Here is a 23596-nt window from a genome sequence, read left to right as displayed (position 1 = left end):
AGGGGCCTGTCATCATCGCAACGAGGTCGCGCAAACTAGTTCGGTCTCCCTCGTGCCGGTCGGCCGCACACAACAGTGTTCCTGCAATTGGGTTTCTTTTAGCGGAAAACCAGAGAATAGCAGATATTCATAGGCGCTTGCAGAATGTCTACGGAGACCTGAGAATGAACAAAAGCGCGATGAGTCGTTGGGCGAGGGGCCTGTCATCATCGCAACGAGGTCGCGCAAACTAGTTCGGTCTCCCTCGTGCCGGTCGGCCGCACACAACAGTGTTCCTGCAATTGGGTTTCTTTTAGCGGAAAACCAGAGAATAGCAGATATTCATAGGCGCTTGCAGAATGTCTACGGAGACCTGAGAATGAACAAAAGCGCGATGAGTCGTTGGGCGAGGGGCCTGTCATCATCGCAACGAGGTCGCGCAAACTAGTTCGGTCTCCCTCGTGCCGGTCGGCCGCACACAACAGTGTTCCTGCAATTGGGTTTCTTTTAGCGGAAAACCAGAGAATAGCAGATATTCATAGGCGCTTGCAGAATGTCTACGGAGACCTGAGAATGAACAAAAGCGCGATGAGTCGTTGGGCGAGGGGCCTGTCATCATCGCAACGAGGTCGCGCAAACTAGTTCGGTCTCCCTCGTGCCGGTCGGCCGCACACAACAGTGTTCCTGCAATTGGGTTTCTTTTAGCGGAAAACCAGAGAATAGCAGATATTCATAGGCGCTTGCAGAACGTCTACGGAGACCTGACAATGAACAAAAGCGCGATGAGTCGTTGGGCGAGGGGCCTGTCATCATCGCAACGAGGTCGCGCAAACCTGTCCGATCTCCCTCGTGCCGGTCGGCCGCACACAACAGTGTTCCTACGATGTCGGAACTTGCAGACGCTCTCATTCAGGTGATCAACGGGTGACAATCAAACACCTCGCTGCTCAACTGGACGTCTCTGTTGGTAGTGCTGACACAGTCGTCAACCTCTTGGGGTACTCAAAGGTGCGCGCCCGCTGGGTTGCTCGCAGCCTAGCAGTAGATTATCCACAACACCAAAGGACCATCTGCGCAGGACTGCTTGCGCGTTACGAGGCTGACGGTGACAACATCTTGTCGAACATCGCCACAGGCGGTGCAACATCATTTCTAATAGTAAACAAAAAGGCAATCATACTTCCTGGCAGATTAAAACTATGTGCCGGACCGAAACTCGAACTTACCCGCGAAAGGCAAAGGCCCCGAGTTCGAGTCTCGGTCCGGCACACAGTTTTAATCTGCCAGGAAGTTTCACATCAGCGCACACTCCACTGCAGAGTGAAAATATCATACTGGAAAAAGGCAATCAATGGATTGGCGCCACACAACCCCTTCTCCGAAGAAAAAGTTCAAAGCCGCACTCTCAATCGGCAAAGTCCTGGTGACGGTCTCCTGGGATTCTGAAGGGGTCGTTCTGTTTGATGTCCTCCCTTATAGTGCAACGACCGACTCTGAAGTGTACTATGCTACCCTCAGGAAATTGAAGCAAAGAATTCAGCGTGTCCGTTGCCAAAAAATGCAAACGAACTTCTCCATGACAAAGCAAGGCCTCACGCAAGTCTGCGCACCTGAAAGGAGCTTAAAAAGCTTCATTGGATTGTTCTTCCTCATCCACCCAACAGCTAGGGTTTCGCATCTTCGGACTTCCATCTGCTTGCCCAATGAAGGATGCACATCCACGGGAAGCATTACTTGGATGATAGAAAGGTTACTGATGGAGAAACACGTTAGCTCCGACGTCGACCAGTCGAATTGTACTTTGCGAGCCTATAGGCCCTTCCAGTAAGTTGGCGTAATGCCGTCGCATTGGACGCATTGTTGAAAAAGAGGATTCGCAATCAAAGAGTGGGGGATAATATGGTATATTGGGATCCTGAAGAAAACAAACCTGCTTTCAGAAAAAAAATCTATTGCGTTAGTTATTGAATTCCCCTCGTGCGTAACCTGCTCCTGGGAAGGTACAATAAATCCGTAGTTCAGAAACTTTGGAACGCTCCATCGTCTTTCCTCGGAAATTCAGCGGCGTCTTTTAAAGCGACGTGAAACATTAGAGAAATTTTTCGACATCTTGCTTCTTTGATTAACATCATAACGTTTTGTAGCTGATGCGTATTTACACTCCTGGAAATTGAAATAAGAACACCGTGAATTCATTGTCCCAGGAAGGGGAAACTTTATTGACACATTCCTGGGGTCAGATACATCACATGATCACACTGACAGAACCACAGGCACATAGACACAGGCAACAGAGCATGCACAATGTCGGCACTAGTACAGTGTATATCCACCTTTCGCAGCAATGCAGGCTGCTATTCTCCCATGGAGACGATCGTAGAGATGCTGGATGTAGTCCTGTGGAACGGCTTGCCATGCCATTTCCACCTGGCGCCTCAGTTGGACCAGCGTTCGTGCTGGACGTGCAGACCGCGCGAGACGACGCTTCATCCAGTCCCAAACATGCTCAATGGGGGACAGATCCGGAGATCTTGCTGGCCAGGGTAGTTGACTTACAACTTCTAGAGCACGTTGGGTGGCACGGGATACATGCGGACGTGCATTGTCCTGTTGGAACAGCAAGTTCCCTTGCCGGTCTAGGAATGGTAGAACGATGGATTCGATGACGGTTTGTATGTACCGAGCACTATTCAGTGTCCCCTCGACGATCACCAGTGGTGTACGGCCAGTGTAGGAGATCGCTCCCCACACCATGATGCCGGGTGTTGGCCCTGTGTGCCTCGGTCGTATGCAGTCCTGATTGTGGCGCTCACCTGCACGGCGCCAAACACGCATACGACCATCACTGGCACCAAGGCAGAAGCGACTCTCATCGCTGAAGACGACACGTCTCCATTCGTCCCTCCATTCACGCCTGTCGCGACACCACTGGAGGCGGGCTGCACGATGTTGGGGCGTGAGCGGAAGACGGCCTAATGGTGTGCGGGACCGTAGCCCAGCTTCATCGAGACGGTTGCGAATGGTCCTCGCCGATACCCCAGGAGCAACGGTGTCCCTAATTTGCTGGGAAGTGGCGGTGCGGTCCCCTACGGCACTGCGTAGGATCCTACGGTCTTGGCGTGCATCCGTGCGTCGCTGCGGTCCGGTCCCAGGTCGACGGGCACGTGCACCTTCCGCCGACCACTGGCGACAACATCGATGTACTGTGGAGACCTCACGCCCCACGTGTTGAGCAATTCGGCAGTACGTCCACCCGGCCTCCCGCATGCCCACTATACGCCCTCGCTCAAAGTCCATCAACTGCACATACGGTTCACGTCCACGCTGTCGTGGCATGCTACCAGTGTTAAAGACTGCGATGGAGCTCCGTATGCCACGGCAAACTGGCTGACACTGACGGCGGCGGTGCACAAATGCTGCGCAGCTAGCGCCATTCGACGGCCAACACCGCGGTTCCTGGTGTGTCCGCTGTGCCGTGCGTGTGATCATTGCTTGTACAGCCCTCTCGCAGTGTCCGGAGCAAGTATGGTGGGTCTGACACACCGGTGTCAATGTGTTCTTTTTTCCATTTCCAGCAGTGTATTTTCTGCACTGCTACTCGGACAAAATAGTCTTCTTAAGAGTCTCCAGCCTCGCTATGAACCGCGAAACAAGGTTAAAATGGTCATTGCTCTAACACTAATGATAAATATCCTGCAGACTTAGAATGCTGTTAGATCTGCTCGTTTTGCTGAAAGCGAAGAGCGTTGGCATGCGAAACAGGAAGATGATCTAATCTACGGGTTGCATCAATGATCTTTGATCTGGTACACCGCCCAGTGGTTTTCAGGCGATCTTCCACGCTCGTTTGGGAAACGGCCGGCTCGTCTCCAATCTCCCCTCAAAAAATACGATTCACAAACAGTTAAAACACGGTGACACACAGAACGAAGTTTAAAACCTGTGTATACAGATTTTTCATTACCGCGGGCCGCGAACCCCTCACTGTGACTAAGGTCGTGGCGTGAGACAACTTATTATTCCGAACTGGGATTCCCGCACCTCAACACTAGCTAGTCAGAGTACAAAAAAGTTCTACAATACCCCGCTCTGTTCTTCACGCGAGGGAATGACAGATGAATAAAAAAAAATCCAAGAACAAACAGTGAGGTGTCGGCCACCATCAAATCAATGGCCGGCTGCGTGTTGCCTGCGGGCCGCGGTCTGTGTATTCCTGGTTTATACGATTCACTGACAGGCGGCACACACGGCTTCTCTCCTTAGTGTTAGCTGACGACTGTGGAAATAAAAAGGACGGTCGCCCACAAAGTTAAAACAAAATAAATTTCCTAAAACATGAGAACAGAAGTTCCCATCTACATCCAAATGACTGCTCTGCAACTTGAATGCTTTCACTTTCGAATAGCATGAGGGAAAAACGAAACCTTAAATCTTTCCATGCGAGTTCTTATTTATTTTATCGCAGTGATCATTTCTTGCAATTTAGGATGGCCGCAACTAAATATTTTCGCTTTCGGAAAAAGTTGGTGATTGAAATTCCGTGAAATGATTTCACCGCGATGAAAAAATGGCTTTGTTTTAATGATTCCCATCCCAAATCGCGTATTATATTCGCGACACAGTCTCCTGCGTATCGTGATAGTACAAAAGACCTGCCTTTGGAATTTTTTGAATGTCCTCCGTCATTCCTATGTGGTCAGGGTCCCATATCCCACAGCAATACTCTTGCACAGGACGGATAACCGCAGTGTAGGCAGACTCTGAGATCTTCTGTTGCAGCTCCCCCATACGAGAAGATAACTTCAAGAAAGAGAGAGAGAGTGAGAGAGAGAGAGAGAGAGAGAGAGAGAGAGAGAGAGCGAACTGTAATCAGAAAGATTCACAGATCTGGCCACTGATGTGCAAAACATACCTCGTCAGACCAAAATGTTTCGAGACTGGTTTAATAAGAAACAGAGAAAAGTTAAGATGGTGGCTTTAACGCTTCAGCTGTTTTACATAGTGTCCATCCACTTGAGTAGAACTCACAGAACGTTCATTCTTCTTCGGGTTCGGGACGTTGTCCAGCTTGCGCGTCATATTGGCTTCAATCTCTGTTACGTCGTCAATGCGTTGACCCTTCATGTGACTGTCTGCACTTTATTGTTTTTTTGGTATGCACGTACTGACAATACCAAGTCTAGTCGCACGCGATGATTTTACCAGAAAAGAACTGTGCGCGTCTTACATTTCAGTAACGTCGTAGCAAGCGTCCACACATCATTGTTTTGGTTGGAGAGTCAAAGTGCGCGCCAAACCCTTTCCTCTTGTCCAAAAGGTTCTGGAGAATATCTTCAACGTCTGATTTAGATTATGTTACTCCACTGCGATTTGTGACACAACAACGTTGACACACTACGTTCGCACGTCCATTACTTAACTCTGCCTGCTCACAACTGATTGGTGGAAAGCACATCTGTGGTTTACAGATGACTGTTCACGCTGCCACCGTAGTCACTGCACTGACGTTGCTTGTACGTCAGGATTGAAATCATGTCCAAGATTTCTGGACAGACGGTGTACTCCCTTAACAGTCAGTGAGCCCCAAATGGTTTCTCGCAACTTCCGCAGCAATTTCCACAAGGGCAAACACTGGATAGCACCTCACAGTTAAATACGACGAGAATAAAAAATAAAAGTGGTTTATTGGCTTCAATTAGATCTTCCAAAGTCCGTCTCCTTCCTTAAAGACCAGCTGCTAGCGAGCTATTGGCTTCAGGAGGCACCTGTCACTTCCCTTTTCACTAAGACTGAAGAGAACTCGCATACAGACAGAAAAAGACTTATTTGGCTCGCTCCTATAAGAAGCAGAAAATGACTTATTCGGTTCGTTGTTGTATTTCTTCGAGTTATTCCGTGTACAATCATAATTAACATGGATAAACTGAGGAAAATAACCAATCAGAATACAACTACTGCGAATGCGCTTGCGAACTCTCTTAACCATTCTGTAATGACAGTCTAATTTGATCGATCCAATGAGACGCGCTGACGCCCGAATTCGGAAATTTCGTATCAAAATATGTAACAATAATTTACCTAGGTCAAATATCCAAAAAATAAATACAGTGTTCAAAACCACAAATATATAGCTAGCCTTTCGAAGTAACAACAACCTCAAAAAGAAACTACGTTCGAACAACACTAAATCCTCAGAATATGCTAACCCAAGTATACATAAAATCATGTGTAAAAAATGCAATAACTTCTACATCGGCCGAACAGGACGAAATTTTAGTTAGATGAAAACAGCGACAATAGCCAATGGAGATCTTTTCTCCATCTGAGAAATGAAGACCACACAGACCATAAAATTGAAAATGCATAACAAATATTGCATAGAATACACAGGACTCACTATGAACATTCTTGACGAATTAGAAATTTATATACACATGAGAAACTATCCGCAAGAAATATGAAATGACCATACAGATTTCAAACACAATCTCTACCCAAAAAGCTTCATTGAAATAGTGGGACACAAAAGGGATCAAATCACAAACAACACACAACAACCAAAGGTAGCCTTCGCCGAAATCCAGCTAGTGGGAAATAACATCAGCGCTGTCTATCCGCATATACTGTGTAAACATCGTAGTAAGAGGAGTGTCAAATTACTGTCAAAACATGTACAATGTATAACTATTACAATTATAAAATTTTACCAACAACTGAGCACTGACAGTTACGTGACAGTTTACTATCGATGTAATATTGACGTCATGTTCACCTAGACGTAAGTGCCAATAAATAATCAATCGAGTATGCAAGGCTTACTTTGCATGTAACGGATCTCACCAACTCTGTATTCAAAGGTTGCTTGAAAAGGGCAATGAAAACCGAAACAGATCTGCCGTGAAATAAAGACATAATCACACTGCAGCTATTCTAGACCTTCTTTATTATAATGTCATCATCTCACGTATACTATGCTGTAGACCCAAATGAAAAAAAAAAAAAAAATTAAACATCACCTCCGGACCCCGAGTATCCACGACTTGCATCCTATACCCACGAGTGCTGCCGGCTGACTCCCCGATTTAACGAGCTCCTAACAGCTGCCAGAATAATATTTTTAAGTTGAAGCCTTCCAGCCGAAAAGCCTCTTAAACAGATGTGGAAATTCTCGTTGGTCACCGAGTACTTCCCCGCAACTTGCTTCTTGTCAGGATTTTTCGCAAAGTGACGTGACAAGCGAAGAAGGCTGCTGTTACCATTCGAACGGTAGTGCGTGCGCAACACCAAGATCTTCACAAAATTGTACAACAGACAGGCAGGATCTCTACAGTCTTTCTGCCGAAATGATCAAGTCTACCACTGCTGTACGATTTTGTCCAATCCTTGTTATACTTCAGGTACCCACGTGTCCACCTGAACCATTCCATAGTGTCGTACCATTTCTTCGGGAAGCCTGAAATATTATGCACAACGCCAAAAGAACCGCACTTAGCTCACAGCATCAATTATGTAACATAGCATGCCCTCTTGTTCGATTCCACATTTAGATTTTTCGGAAGTACAAGTTCTGCCATGAACACGTTTACGTGATATCAAATAACAATTGAGTAACTTAATTGAAAGTATAAACTGTGGGACGATTTCCTACTGATATCTACTTCCCTTAATAGTCTGTAATACGTTCGTGTTTGTGGGAGTGTGTTAGAGAAATATCCCAAGCGAGGTATTTATTTGCTCGAAGTAAAAGTTTTCCATGCTAAATCGCCCTCGGAATTCGATCAAAGCTGATATAACAAACTTGGTTCATTTGTCTGTTATCCGACAAAAAATGTCCTTAATGTTCCACTGCTTGGACAGCAGCTAAAAAGAGCCACAATTAAATTCAACGTGTTTCACAAATGAGGGCCTTAAAAACTCAGGTGGGGAAAACTGAATTGTAACTGTCAGGATATAACAAGATATAAATCTACGAACGTAACTGTTCGTCAATTGCGTCGATGGAAGTAATTTTTTTTTCTCAACCGGTTTTATAGCGCGTTATTTCACGCACTTCTCGGTTCATTCGGATATGTATCAGTCGATGACTGCACCCAATCACACATGGCACAATGCCTTTCGATGCACTAATGTTATCAGCTGGTTCCCGGGTTCGATTCCCGGCGGGGTCAGGGATTTTCTCTGCCTCGTGATGACTGGGTGTTGTGTGCTGTCCTTAGGTTAGTTAGGTTTAAGTAGTTCTAAGTTCTAGGGGACTGGTGACCATAGATGTTAAGTCCCATAGTGCTCAGAGCCATTTGAACCATTTTTTTGTTATCAGCTGGTACGCACAGCGTAAATGGGAATCTATTAAGTGAACAACATAATATATCTGGATCGAAATGAAAGGGATTAAAGAGAAATACGATGATCAAAATATTCTATTGTGATATTAACGACAGGAGCAGTGCAAGTTACAGATCTTATATGAAATCACAGATGAAGTGGATTTGTGACTGCAATATCTGTCTCGTGGGCGATACAAATCTTGCATAAAATTTACGACTGGTCGCGGTTTCATTCTGAGTTCTTCCACTGATTTTTCTTCTTCTTTGTCATAGGCATTTTGTGTTTTCTCACATTTTTATTACATGGTAATAGACTCATGATTGTATAAATTCGATGACAAACTGCAGCTATCTATAATCTTAAGTTGGTGAGTGTCCTACAGACCCATATGCTAATTTTCAATATTTTTTAAAATTTTATTATTGGTATTGAAGGATGCGTGACACCTCTGTATAGAACAAACACTAGAAATTTTACATATTTTTAGTTTTACTGAAAGCAAGTGGTTCCCCAGAATGACAACGTGCGGAAGAAATAGGAAAGCAAACAGTAGGGAACAATCCAAGAACTGCTTCATAAAAAAGAATAGCTTCCCAGATAATTATTATTAATTCTGAGGAGATTAGGGATTACATGGAAGATTCCTTCGGGGCAGGTATCTATTTATAAACACAATGTCAGTTGAACATAACTGCGAAAGTTGTGTACTTTTTTCTTGAGAGTTATACGACTTTTCTTCTAAGAGTCATAATACACGATTTTCTTCGTCATGTACTTCACGGTATTAACAAAAAAAGATGTAGCTCATAGAAACGTTATCAGAACATTTAAGAAACAGAACAGCCTCACAGATGCAACCTACAGCAACTGTAATAATTCTGGATCGGAGGGTGTTGCAAAATACGTACAGTTGTTAATGCAGATTACAGGAAACTTGCACTATAATGATTTATGGCTGAGTTTAACGGTAAAAAAGAAACAACGGTACAACATGTACTTCGGTGGAACGGACCAGCTTGCATGCCGTGACAATATTCATTCAACGAAAGTTCGCATCCCAACTGATCCCATGCTTCTAGCAGCTCACTTGAGGGCTACAAATTCATTAAATCCGCATTAACAACTTGTAATTTTCTCAGCTATTCTTTTAGCAACCCATTGCGTCAAGCAGCGAGACAGATCTTTGCGCCGTGCAAAACAAGACCAAATTTATAGTGTGTTGCGACTTGGGGCGTACTGGGACACCGCAGTGACCATAAGCAGGACTTTTTTTTTATAGCAAGAACTCCGCAGATAGTTGTACTTTGAACCAATTTATTAAGGCACTACTGGTTTCGCCGCTTATAGCCATATCATCAGGACGTATCTAAACAACACAGTAACAACAGTTATAAGCAACTAATTATAAGAATAGATGAACTAACCTATGGAGAATTAATTTTATTTTTTATATTGTTTTTAAGAGAACGAGAGTGTGCAAACAATGAATCCTTCCAATAAATTTACCTGTTTCCTGACAGACCAATGCTTTTTGCTTCTTTCCAAAGTTGCAAGACAGCAAGATAGGGAATTTTCACCACACAGAAGTGAAACACCTATGCAAAATACTGCCAGCAGATTTAGTTAAGCATGTGGAATAAGATGAAAAAGTTAAAAGGTAACGTTTAATCGTCTGAAGTAGTTACAAACACCACTACCACCTGAAGCTCTTTTGCGGAGCACATTGGTAAGTAGCATGTGCTCTGAAAATAGTTGTAGCGATTTTCTGTTAGTGACAACCGTGAATCAGTACTGCGATAAAAATGGTCAACACACTTCACCCAGTGTAGGTAAATAAAAATCCACATGATTAATCGGCGGCCGTACAGGATAAAAATTAAGAAATAAGGAAGCAAATGACAAATACCGTATTGAATCTCTTTCCACCACAGATGATCAGAATGGCTTCTATAATCTTTTCGTTTTCTTTACCGCTTTCTTCATTCCAATATAAGATGCGCTGAGCACTTCAAGATACCGCCTGCTTCCATGATTATTCATTCATTCATTCAAGAATTATCTAACAGTGGACTCTCATGCTTGGCTATTTTATTTAAATATTCGTATGCACGTAAAAAATACCAAGATTTCCTTTGTCCGATTTTCCGATTGCAGCATAACAACAAAAAGACAACTACAGTATAAGAGAGGAAGAACAACAAACATGCGGCGATAACACAAAATATATATGTAAATATTTGCAGTTTATAATGAGAATAAATTCTCCAAAAGCGTCCTGTAAACCATAAGAAAATACGTAATTGCGGCAGTGTTTCAGTATTTACATCTTTACAAAGTTACTGCTGCTCTTATTCATACAACCGAATAAGTAGAAGTTTTACGTTTGGGTTGCTCTGACGCCTTCCACGTGTTGATTGAATGCGTTAGGAATTCCTTGTTTACTTCCCACGCCCGGGTTCCCGGGTTCGATTCCCGACGGGGTCAGGGATTTTCTCCACCTCGTGATGACTGGGTGTTGTGTGATGTCCTTAGGTTAGTTAGGTTTAAGTAGTTCTAAGTTCTAGGGGACTGATGACCATAGCTGTTAAGTCCCATAGTGCTCAGAGCCATTTGAACCAATTCCTTGTTTATTTTCACTAAACCGTCAATATCATCGCTCAGCCCTAAGCTCACAATGTCTCACATCTCTTGGAACCCGCCATAATCAGGCTATAGAAAATCTTCACTAACAGATAAATTAGCACCACGTGGTATCTCCCTTACGATTTTATTTTGAAAGTGGTACATAAAAAAAAACTAGCACAAAGGCTGGACTGCAGTTATGAACTAAAGAGATACGCAAAACGGATAATAAATGTGATAAGAATGCGAAAAATGCAAACATCTTCGGCCATTTAACGTGGTATATAGCAGTTTCATCAATTTCTGCACTGTTATGTGAATATCCGTTTGTTGGTACAGACCACATCTTTCTGTCGATACCTCGTCCCAGAAGTTCAGTTGTTTCTCGCTGACGTAGCTGTTGCTACATACTATACTGAGCTGACAAAAAATTCACGGGATATATGTACATATAAAGATGGCAGCAGTATCGCGCACACTAGGTACAAATGCACAGGGCATTGGCGAAGCTGTCTTTTGTACTCGGGTGATTCACGTGAAAAGGTTTCCGACGTGATTATGGCCGTAAGACGGGAATTAACAGGCTTTGTAGACGGAATGGTAGTTGAAGCTAGACGCATGTGACATTCCATTTCGGAAATCGTTGTTGTTTGTTGTTGTGGTCTTCAGTCCTGAGACTGGTTTGATGCAGCTCTTCATGCTACTCTATCCTGTGCAAGCTTCTTTATCTCCCAGTACCTACTGCAACCTACATCCTTCTGAATCTGCTTAGTGTATTCATCTCTTGGTCTCCCTCTACGACTTTTAGCCTCCACGCTGCCCTCCAGTATTAAATTGGTGATCTCAGAACATGTCCTACCAACCGATCCTTTCTTCTAGTCAAGTTGTGCCACAAACTTCTCTTCTCCCCAATCCTATTCAACACCTCCTCATTAGTTATGTGATCTACCCATCTAATCTTCAGCATTCTTCTATAGAAACACATTTCGAAAGCTTCTATTCTCTTCTTGACTAAACTATTTATCGTCCATGTTTCACTTCCATACATGGCTACACTCCATACAAATACTTTCATAAACGACTTCCTGACACTTAAATCTATACTTGATGTTAACAAATTTCTTTTCTTCAAAAACGCTTTCCTTCCCATTGCCAGTCTACATTTTATATCCTCTCTACTTCGACCATCATCAGTTATTTTGCTCCCCAAATAGCAAAACTCCTTTACTACTTTAAGTGTCTCATTTCCTAATCTAATTCCCTCAGCATCACCCGACTTAATTCGACTACATTCCATATTAGGAGGTATCCCTTGAGTTTTGTCATCTTAGTGTATAGTGAATTTCGTAACAGTCTGGCAACGATAGTTCTCTTACGTTAATGAGTTTGCTTCTCAAATACATTTCTACTAACAGGAACAAATGACAAGTTCCTTACCAGGTTTGTCTTTTCTCAAAATTTTAAAACGCAGCTTACATACACTGAAGTAAGTATAAGGAGAAAGTATAAGGAGAATGTCAGCACATACTGACAGATTTCAATCCTGGTCACTTGCTAAAAATGATCTAGCTTTTTTATTTCAAGGTTTACTTACGGTTGACTTCGTCCTCCCACGGAAACTTACCTGAAACAAAAGGAGAACAGCGATTATTAAAATGTAATACAATGTTAAGACATATAAGAGTCTAATAAAAATTCGTTCAAACAGAAACTGTATGAAACGTCTATGTTAATATCGTATCGGATCGGATCAACAACAATGGAATTACGATGGTGACAACTTGAGTGCAAAGAGGTAAGAAAGATGAGATCACACTTTGAAGTTCTGTAGAGGCCAAGGATGAAATGCATCTCTTAAAACGGCGAATTACTTTTGAATCACTCAGTTTGCAAGATGGTTCACGTGTCAACTGGGACAAAGGGGTCGGTGGATCACAAGGGAGGTGGAAGTGAGTCAGCGCCTTTTTTGTTCTCTCCAATTGTTGTTCTGCAGATTAACAAATTTTCTTACTTGTTTGATACTACACCAATACTTTCACTAACTGAATGTCTTCTACACTCTGGTTGTAAATTTCTTACCTCTATCATTGCCAGAGTTTTTCTACATTATACTTAACGTTACTCATTAATGGGCGTGCACATCGTTTTGGACACTCTGATGCAATCAAAGCAAAAGAAAGAAGATGATTCAACACAGCAAATAGTTGAAACCCTGGCGACAGGTGTCGCTGAGTACTGTAGTGGGTAAATGGCGGGCGTATCAGCAAAGAAACTGTCCCAATAAAAATTCTTGGGGCTGCTGCCTGGCGTGCTGCGGATCGCTGGTTCAAACCTGATCACCAGCAATTATTTGTTGTATAATATTTATGGCTTCTAAAAGATTCTTGAAATATCTCGTAATGTTTATATATCTGTAATATTCGAGGGTTGTCTAAGTACTAGCTTTTTGGAACGTCCGATGTTTGTGTAAGTATGTGCACACACTGTACAGGAGATCAGTTCTGTTCTCGCTGTACGTTGGTGATAGAAAAAACATGCTTTCATTTCTAGGTACTATGCTTCGTTGACGATTCCGTCTTCGGATTTGGACTTGATTGTGGTTTCGACGTAACAACATTGTTTCAACATCTGACGAAGCACTTCGTAGCGTTCGATCTCGGCTGATGTTTCTTGTGACTGGCTCATAGGCTGACGGCTCCTTTCAGAAGCAGCAGCAGACAAGTGATACTCACTGAATATTAATGGGGCCGGTTATTGTTATTCGCAAACATGAAATAGTTTATGACCATGACGGAAGAAAAGAAATCAAGATGCCCGGACGGAGAACTGAACTACAGTGAATGTAATAGTGGCTGCAGTGTTTCTAACAAACTAACAATAGACAAACAACTATTACCAAATAAGTAGTATTTTTATCGACATCTTACTAATACCAATCAAATTTGGAAGACAAAGAAAGTAATGGGTTATAAATGGACTGTTTAAGAGTTGCAACAGACTTCGTAAACGCTCTGTATACATCTCTGAACGTCATTGGTGTGCATCAGGTAATGCATCAAAATACCAGAAGTGTTTCCCGTTAGAATTAACCGAAGAATGCAGTGAGACATAATTATATAATCTTCGTATATCCATAATTAAAACGGACGACTTGGGACGTCAGCTGATATAATATATGTTAAAAAATTACGTAAATCCTCCAGCTGTATTAAGGTGTTGGTTTTATTGGCGACTAGTTTCGATGTTGTTACATCATGATGATGATGATGATGTAACAACATCGAAACTAGTTGCCAATAAAACCAACACCTTAATACAGCTGGAGGAATTACGTCATTTTTTAACATATAGAATTATATGAGATTCTACTGGCACCACTAGTTCACTTGTGCTATTAGTGATGTTATCGTTAAGTGAAAGCTTCGGAAAAGTACTAGACCCGACGTCTCTCTCATATGTCTAACTATACAGATCACGCTATTGTACTGTGTATCATTTCCCATATATACAGTACGTCAATTAACTGCAGAGTGCTTAAGCTGTCACCCTGATTCAGAGATCGTTGACTGATCCGTCGAAGAACGCTGTCATTGTTCTGTGAAAGAATTACAGGAAGCTTGATGTGTCGTGATGGGCATTGTGCAGTTTAATTTGTGCCGTGATGGATTCGGCGCCGTTCATCTTTTATTTCCCAACAGCAGGGACGAGCGAGGAAACCGGGCGATGTTGGCAGCGCTGTTGTCCTTGTCTTAACCGAAGTGGGAGAATGCGTCCCACCCTTGGAATCTTCTTCCGTGGGAGTACGACGAGGCAGCATCGAGCCAGGCAGCGTGCCACAATGTGCATGACTGCGCTGGTGTGAGGTCTTTGACGAGTCGATGTGCCGACGATGCGGCAATAAAAAGTAGATGTGTTCCTCACGTGACAGTTACTGGCAGTTCTGGTCATTCGATATGATCTGATTGATTCCGTTGTTATCAAAGTAACCAGATTCAGTGCAGCCTTAAGTATCGGTTCCTTTCGTTAATATTATGTTGGCGAAGTTTTGTTCATCTCCTTGCCGATATTTTTTATAATATTTGCAATTAAGCTGTTGCCCTAGCTGATCTTGTGCATAAGGATATTTTGCTGTCCCGAAACACAAGTCCTCTTACTTAAAGCCGTGATATAATTCTGTTCCTAATTTTGTATTTCAATTCTTGCAATGTTAATTTTGGTTTTCCACAATCGTTTTGTATCAGAGTTCATTGAAATTAAATAGAACCTAGGATTTTCTCACGATTTCTTTAAATGTTGATTTCTCAATTTGGAGTAAATAAAAACGGGTGATATAAATCCTTTAGTTATCTTAACCGAGTTTAATGTGTAATCCTCGGCAGGTACCAGGGCAGTGCCATTTATATGAAAGTGTAGCGGCGGCAGTGTCAAACAACTAAAGTGGAGTGATTATCTATTGCCCGAGTTTTAAATGTTGGCATGTGATCAAATGAACGCAGGTGTTTCTGAGAGCATTTTAAACAAATGCGTACCTCTCACATTGTACCGTTGTAACTGACCCATTCCCGTATTGGCTTAGCAGCATTACTTCCGACGAGTCTATGATCTTTGCACCGTGGATGGAGGAAAATAAGGGAGATTTACTGGATTGGCCCTAGAAAAGGCCAGGTATTAGACCTCAATGAACATATCAGTATAAGTCGGAGTGTCAGATGCCAACTGCAGCTCAGCCAAAACCCGAACACGAACAGTTCATCAGGATCCAAGATAAACAGAAAAAAATTCAACATTACTGGCAAGTCTTCACAGAATCAGTTACATGAATTCCATCTGGGAGTTCTGAACTCGATGTTGTTACTGGAACTCAGCGCTTTAGATTAGTGCAACTTTTATTTTTAATGAAAAAACTTGCAGTTATGTAGAAAACAGACATACATGGGTCTGAAAGGAATGGTTAATTTATTATTTAAATTGAGGGATTAAAATTCTCCATAAAACAAAGATTTCAATTCACAGGCTGTTTATTAGAACCTATCAAGCGGAGTAGATTTACCGCCAAAATCGGTCACATGTTGTCAAACGGCGTTGTCGACATTCAGCATACAACCATTTAGACAGGGTTAATTTCGAAAACTTAACCTATCAAAAGACTAAATTTGTTTTCTTGTTTGTCAAACTGCAAAACAAATTTATATTATCCGAGATTACGAGGCGAACTTAAAAAGATATATTAGAGACTTCAATGCGTGGTATGCTCACGAACCTTCATACTGCTGATATGTGATTCATGTCTTATTTGGCAAACAGTCTTCATAAAAACTGCTTTTTGTCAGATAAGTCTTTCGAGAGTGTGTGGAATTATAAGAAATGAAAGAAACAACCGGGTACAAAAACGCCTGACAGCTGTTTCTAGAGGTGAATTTTACGCCACGTGTTAGGAACGGGAAACATGTTTCCCTTGTGCACCAGACTTGACGCTACAGCCTTTTTGCGACCTCGGGAAAACACCGAGATTATGAGGTCATCACCGTACTTCCACTGGCCTCTAAATCGCTTAGAAAATCTAGTTAGGTAGCGCATTAAGAAAATACAAGATGTACCCAGGAACCTGGTATGTCGATAGATACGACGGCCTACACAAGCCGGATACTGCCGTACACGATTGTATACACAGCGCACTCAACCGATCTGTACAGTTACTTTAACCTCCATTGCAAAGGCTGCCGTACGCAGCAATTTCATGTTTTCAAAACCAGTGGAAAGGTTTCCGATAAAAGAAAAACAAAACAATTAACTATGAATATTGAGCCGTGGCGCCGCTGGCGCCAGTGTTCTCGCACTTAGAATGGCATCGCTGCCATCGATGGGGTCACGATCTTTGCCTTCCGCGATTCAGGCCGGTGGTCGGGTGAGTAACGGAGAGGGGACAGAGACAGCGGAGGGGAGATTCGCAGGGCCGGAGGTGGCTTGTTGACGTTTACCGTGAGGCCTGTGGTACGACGCCTGTACGCTGTGGGCAGGGTCAGCGAGAGATCCCGGCAGTGACTTGATGGGACCTCGGGTTTGGTATCGCGGTGGTGCACTGCTGTGTTTTGGGGTTTTTCTGCTGCGAGGGCATGTATAGGTTGTTGTTAGTGGCCACTGAAATTGTGTCTATGGATATTAAGTCCCATAGTGCTCAGAGCCATTTGTGTCTATGGTGTGACGGGGGAAATGTGTGATGCTCGCCTCTGTTGCAGGTGAAAACGCTTCGTCCGCCTTGTGTCTGTGCAGGAAAGCATATGAAGCCATTTGCGCCATACTAAGGTACTGTTTTATTCTGCTTGAATCTGTGTCAGTTATATGTGCATTTATATGCCCTTCTTTAGTTGCAGAAGTTATAGAAGTGTGTAAACAGACAACTATGTGGAAAGGAATGTAAAGTTGAAACCCTTCCAATAAGTGAATACACTCGAACTCTGAATTACTAAAGGAGCCTTTCGATACCAGCACCTACCTTGGGTAATAAATGTTATTCGGAGGTTGTTATGGTACTGTAATTATTATACACAAAATTGTTTATGTTTATTCTGATTATACTAAATTGGAGATGTAAGGTCGGTTGTGTGCCGCTCTAAATTACTATTGTCTCCTCTGTGTGGCAGCCTAGCATTGTCAGTGGCTTCAATCATTATTCCTGTCATATTTCGAGTTTTGTATTCGTGGGTTTGCTTAAGCTGACACCGTTGAGTTGTAAGACCTATAAACAGGCAAGTCAAACTGAGTTTTCTATGAGCTCAAGACGACAATCTATTACGAGGTACCTTAGTTTGTTATAGGTTAGAAGTATTTTACGTGTTATTAATATTCTGCTGTTTGCTTTGTGTAAAGAGGAGCTAGTTCTGTGAAGTAGTCGTTTATATTTTATTAGTGTGTTACGCATTGTGCCTTTTCATGTTAATTGTTTTCTTAAGAAGCTACAAAGACTCTGTGTATGTTGCAGGTAGCTGAAACTGACGTGTTCACTGGGGTCGCGTCCTGACGGGGTTGATATTGGCCCTTTTTACTACGGAACATCTGGCTATCCTACTTCAGTACATTTGCCTCGCTTATATCGTTACTGCGTTTGTCGAGTGGAATTAGGACTTTGTAATCACCTTATATCTCGAAGTTAAGTAGCGCCCTTGCCAGGGCGCGAACATTCGTGGATACAGTCGTATTCTCATCTGTAATGATTGATAGTGTTATTCATTTGTTCTCGTCACATGTGTGATTATCTTTTTATATTTAATGTCAGTAAAATGTAAGTGTTACCAAGGTCCGAACTGTGACGTTGTATTCTCCTCTTGTGGGAACAAATTTAAATGATTTTATTCCTTTTTTAAGTAGCCTTTAGATGTGTACATTTTGCCTCCATGTTTGTTTTTATAGCTTCCACGTTAATTAAAATTACAATAAAGGTAAATTTGACAACGGAGGGTTTCGTGTATTTATTAGTTGCTAAGTGGATCCTAAGTTAAATGCAGGAACCCTACCAAATATCTTGGTCTAAAACTTTAGTAAGTAGTTTATTTCTAGGTAGATACGTTATCAGGCCTGTAACTTCGATTCCGGCGTTTTGCAGTAGATAGCAGTAGCGGCAAATGGTAGCGCAGGTGGTAGGTCGCAAGTGTTACACAGTAAGCTTAGGCTTTTGTAAATATAGCGCCATCCATCAAAATACAAGAAAGTGTACGTCATCTGTACGAAATAAAAGACACTATTATAAATATACGTTTACATGAAAACACATGTTACTACCAACTGCATAATTCCCTAATAGTTAATCCAATCGCCGCCATTACCGATTATAGCTTGACACCTTTTCGGCGCACTTTACACGAGATTTTCTGCATTTTCTAGTAACGATCTCCATATCGTCCTGATTTTATATGACACCTCCTTCAAAGTGTATATTGGCTTTCCTTTAAGCTTCATCTTACTGTATGACCAAACATTTTCGATGGGATTTGCATACGGAGACACTGCAGGCCAATCCATCGTGGACACCCCATTGTCTTGTTTCGACGAAGTACACAGACGGCTGCGATGCTTCGGATCTTTATCCTCTTGAAACACCCCGTTTTGCTTGTTCGGACCACATTTTTGATAAACATTGCACATTTTCTCAGCGTTTAAATTGGCTGTATGTATGTGCAAACAGCCAAAACTACAACCATCAAAACAAAACATTCAACTGTCACACTGTTTATCTATACATTGTGCAAAAGCGCATTTAGTACAAATTCGAGACCACTATCAGAGATGTCGTTGAGGACATTACATTTAACATTATGGTGTACACTTTCTTGTGGAACAGACTGTATTAATCAATTTGTGAGTGCATCATAAATTTATTTTCGAATATATCAACTTAAGAGTCCAATTCTCGTCATTTACGGGAAGTTTTAATTTTCTGCTTTAACAGGAAGAGATCTGCGGTAAAGGCTCATAAAATATGAAGACCGGTATGATGGTGGAAGAGAAGTTTTCTAAGCCACCGAAACCGACGGAGATCGTTATCTAAAGTAACTGATGAGCTTGAGGCAAGCACTGAAAGACAAACACCCACAAAACAGCGAGAGACATGAAAAGGTGATTTTGAGACAGGACAATGCTCGGCTCCGTGTCGCAAAATCCGTCGGAACGTACTTGGAATTGTTGATAACGGAAGTCCTACTTCCTTATTTGTTCAGTGGCACACGGTCTGAGTGACAAACGCTTGTGGTCATACGAACAAGTGCAAAATTGGATCGATTCATGGAGGTCCTCAAAAGGTGCGCAGTTCTTCCGCCACAGGATTCATATGTTGCCCCGCAAGATGGGAGAAAGTAGTGGCCAGCGATGTCCAGTGCTTTGAACAGTAACTTTTTTTGTTAGTTTTTCGCAATAAAGCCTGGAACTTCTAGAGATAACGGTGGAACCAAAGTTGTAGACCTAATGTAATAAATGTCAAAAGGCAGAACTGTCTCTTTTTATTCGGAATGCGATGCTGTCAACACTTTCATACAGAAGGTGAATTTGCAGTTCACATTAGTAATCATATATCTCTCAGTATTTTAACTTTATATCCAATACTTCTAAAAATTGACATGTATTTTTGATCACGTTTCACAGCTTAATTATTCCTGTACAACCTAGGTTTCGGGTTATAAGCCCATTTGCTAGAACATAAATGATGCAAATGAAAAGAACCAAGCAAAAAGAAACATGCCAAAGTTCTTTACTTACATTGTCAAAGTTATCTCTGTCGACAATTTTGACAGAATTACAGTAAATAAGTAAGAAACTGACATGTTTATCTTTGCTTGGTTCTCCTCTTTCGGATCAGTGATGTACTAAAAAGGAGCTTACAACACGAAACGTATGTTATACAGCACTAATAAAGTTTGTGACACAAGGCTAAAGAAGTGTTTCATTTAGTTAATACATTATACAATGTTCACCAAGAACCCATAGTTGAATCAGGTAAAATGTATTTTCACTCTGGACATAACTGTGTTGTTAAAGACTACACCTGCGACTGTGCTTTAAAACTGAAGATAAATAGACAGCCACGAAACATTACATGTTGACAAGGAGTTTCGAAAATTTACTTCCACTTTCAATCAACGATCATCAGTTCATCTATATAGCTAGCATAAAAAATGTTTCATTTGTACTAAGTAATTACTCATGGGGAAGTTTCCCCATCGGAACTTTACGCTAGTTACACGATGATGGTAGTGAAACATGGACTGTAGGAAAACCGGAAAAGAAGGGAATCGAGGCATTTGAGATTTGGTGTTACAGAAGAATGTTGAAAATCAGGTGGACTGATAAAGAATGAATGACGAGTTCTCCGAAGAGTCGGAGAGGACTGGAACATATGGAAAATACTGACAAGAAGAAGGGACAGGATGGTAGGACAGCCGCGCGGATTAGCCGAGCGGTCTCAGGCGCTGCAGTCATGGACTGTGCGGCTGGTCCCGGAGGAGGTTCGAGTCCTCCCTCGGGCATGGGTGTGTGTTTGTACTTAGGATAATTTAGGTTAAGTAGTGTGTAAGCTTAGGGACTGATGACCTTAGCAGTTAAGTCCCATACGATTTCACACTCATTTGAATATTTGATGGTATCAATGGAATAACTTCCATGGTACTAGAGGAGTAGTGGAAACACACACACACACACACACACACACACACACACACACACACACACACACACACAGAGAGAGAGAGAGAGAGAGAGAGCAATTAGCACATCCACATAGGTATCATTCGTAGTTTAGGAAAAACATCAAAGAAAGGAAACGGCTACTTCTGTATTCCGATTTTCTCCACAGGTCGAGACAATAAGCGTATCGGTAACTGGGAAGGCAGCGGCCAAACATTGTAGCAGGAAAAGGAGTAACGTACGCTTCAATACAGTGTCGCACACCAATAAAACCGTGGCACAGCCAGACTAATCTCTCGAAGAAACGTGTAAATTATTCGAATGTGGTTGGCGCACCTCCACAGAAACTGATTTATGGATTCTCCCACGTGAGGAACACATTCTGAAGACGACGGAGATCCGAACGACGTAGTTTTGATGTAATAAATATGGTTCACGCCAAAATGAAAGCCAGCCGCTGTGGACGAGCGGTTCTAGGCGCTTCAGTCCGGAACCGCGCTGCTGCTACGGTCGCACGTTCGAATCCTGACTCGGGCATGGATGTGTGTGTTGTCCTTAGGTTGGTTAGGTTTAAGTAGTTCTAAGTCTAGTGGCCTGATGACCTCAGATGTTAAGTCCCATAGTGCTTAGAGTCATTTGAACCATTTTAAACCAAAATGATACATTTCAAAAATGTGGATTCTCTTTCCTTTGGGCGATTAGTTGTTCATTAATTTCAAAACGCTAATGCATGTAGTGGCTGCCAAACTAACCTAAGTTTCACCCAGGGTCAGAAGTAAGTGGTTAGGCGTCAGTGCAATTTGAGGTGCTTAGAATATAATACATCTCATGCTGAATTTTATTTGGGATATGGCTGTGCGTCTAGCTCCCGACTAGCTAGTTCAGGCTACCGCTCTTAGAAACTCTGATCCTAGTTTAACCGAGTTTTTTCTCTCACTCCACTCATTCGAAACAGCATCGGCATTGGAATGTGCCTTCGACGTTGCCAACTGGACAACGTGCATCCGACATTGACTTAAGTGTGACAAAACCGCATCCTATACAAAGTATTTCCATAGCATTAACTGGTTAAAAGAATACGTTATCATCGATAGGTTCGATTTTCTTCTGGATGAGAACCGCAGTCTCGACAACTTTGAAGAAGTGATAGCTTTTCCACCAGGCTACTATTTTAAAATAGTATTTTATTAAGCACTAACCTAAGCTTTAGTTATTCTCAAGCGCATAACAGAGGAAGATACATCATCCTCATCCACATATCCGACCATGCTACGCATAACTGTGTGCTGTATATGACATTTGTTTCATAAAACTTACATGCATGATGTATCCACCGCTATTGTACATTTGAGAATGAGGAAAGCTCGAAACTAGCTAGTGGTGCTCAGTAAAGCACTATTTTGAAATATCACTTTGGTTGAAACGATGTCATTCTTCATATCCGTAGATTTCACGGCATGATCAACAAAGGTGCAAATGAATCGACTAGAAAGTTCACACTTAACATCGACTCAAGCGAAGATACGACAGTCGTGTGGATAGAAATCCCTCTGGGATGGCACCCTCTCTTTGTGGACCTATGACGGTGAGTCAAATGAAAACCTTAAATTTGTAATAACAAATCGGAATATTCGCGCCGTTATCCTGTAAGTTGGTAAGCGAGCTACAAACAGCGTGCAGAGTTGACTGTAGGTGGCAGCATTGTGCAGATGCACACATACCGTCGCAGTATCAGTATGAAGATCGCCGCCCCACTTGCGACTTGCACCAGGGAAGAACAGCATTCTGTTATTCGGTTTTTGCGTAGTGAAGGTGTGAAACCTATTGAAATTCATCGACGAATGAAGGTTCAGTACTGTGATGAATGTTTGTCACAGGGGCAAGTCTACGAATGGAGTAGGAAGTTCACAAATGGTGTGACTTGAGTGGAAGATGCTCCTCGTCCAGGTCAGGCACAACGAGTTGTGACTCCACAGAATGTTGCAGCAATTGAAGCCATGGTGAAGGAAAACCGCCGAGTGACACTGAATGACACTGCAGCATTTTTACAGATTTGTCATGGGTCAGCAGCTGACTCCTGAAATGAGAGAAGGACGTGTTGATGCTTGTGAAGAACTTCGGCGCTTTGAACGAGAAGGTGACGGCTTCCTTGCAAGAATCGTTACTGGGGACGAAACCTGGGTTCACTTCCACCAACCGGAAACGAAGAGAGCAAGCAAGGAATGGCGCTATTCCTCATCACCAAGTGATTTCTATATGTTTAGAACACTCGAAGACTCAATGGGAGGAAAGAAGTTCCGTTCTGATGAAGAGATACGCCACGCGGTGGATGAGTGGTTGCGCGGACTACGAAAAGAATTTTTTTGTAAAGGAATTTATGCACTTTGTAAGCGTTGGAGGGAGGAGTTGCATTGAGCGTGGGTGAGATTATGTTGAAAAGCGATACAGCTTTCTACCACTTCCGCACGATAAATAATATTTAAAAAAATATTTAAGGTTT

General features: G+C 42.4%; 1 protein-coding gene across 1 annotated transcript in view; it reads right to left on the bottom strand.

Annotated features, from left to right (window-relative positions):
* LOC126259739 (thyrotroph embryonic factor-like) overlaps positions 1-23596 on the bottom strand; it is a 641028-nt gene that overhangs the window by 485795 nt on the left and 131637 nt on the right. The window lies entirely within an intron of this gene.

The sequence above is a fragment of the Schistocerca nitens genome, chromosome 5 (genome assembly GCF_023898315.1).
Source record: "Schistocerca nitens isolate TAMUIC-IGC-003100 chromosome 5, iqSchNite1.1, whole genome shotgun sequence".
NCBI classification, from domain to species: domain Eukaryota; kingdom Metazoa; phylum Arthropoda; class Insecta; order Orthoptera; family Acrididae; genus Schistocerca; species Schistocerca nitens.
Note: the sequence above shows the minus strand (reverse complement) of the source record. Positions and strands in the feature narration are given on the sequence as shown.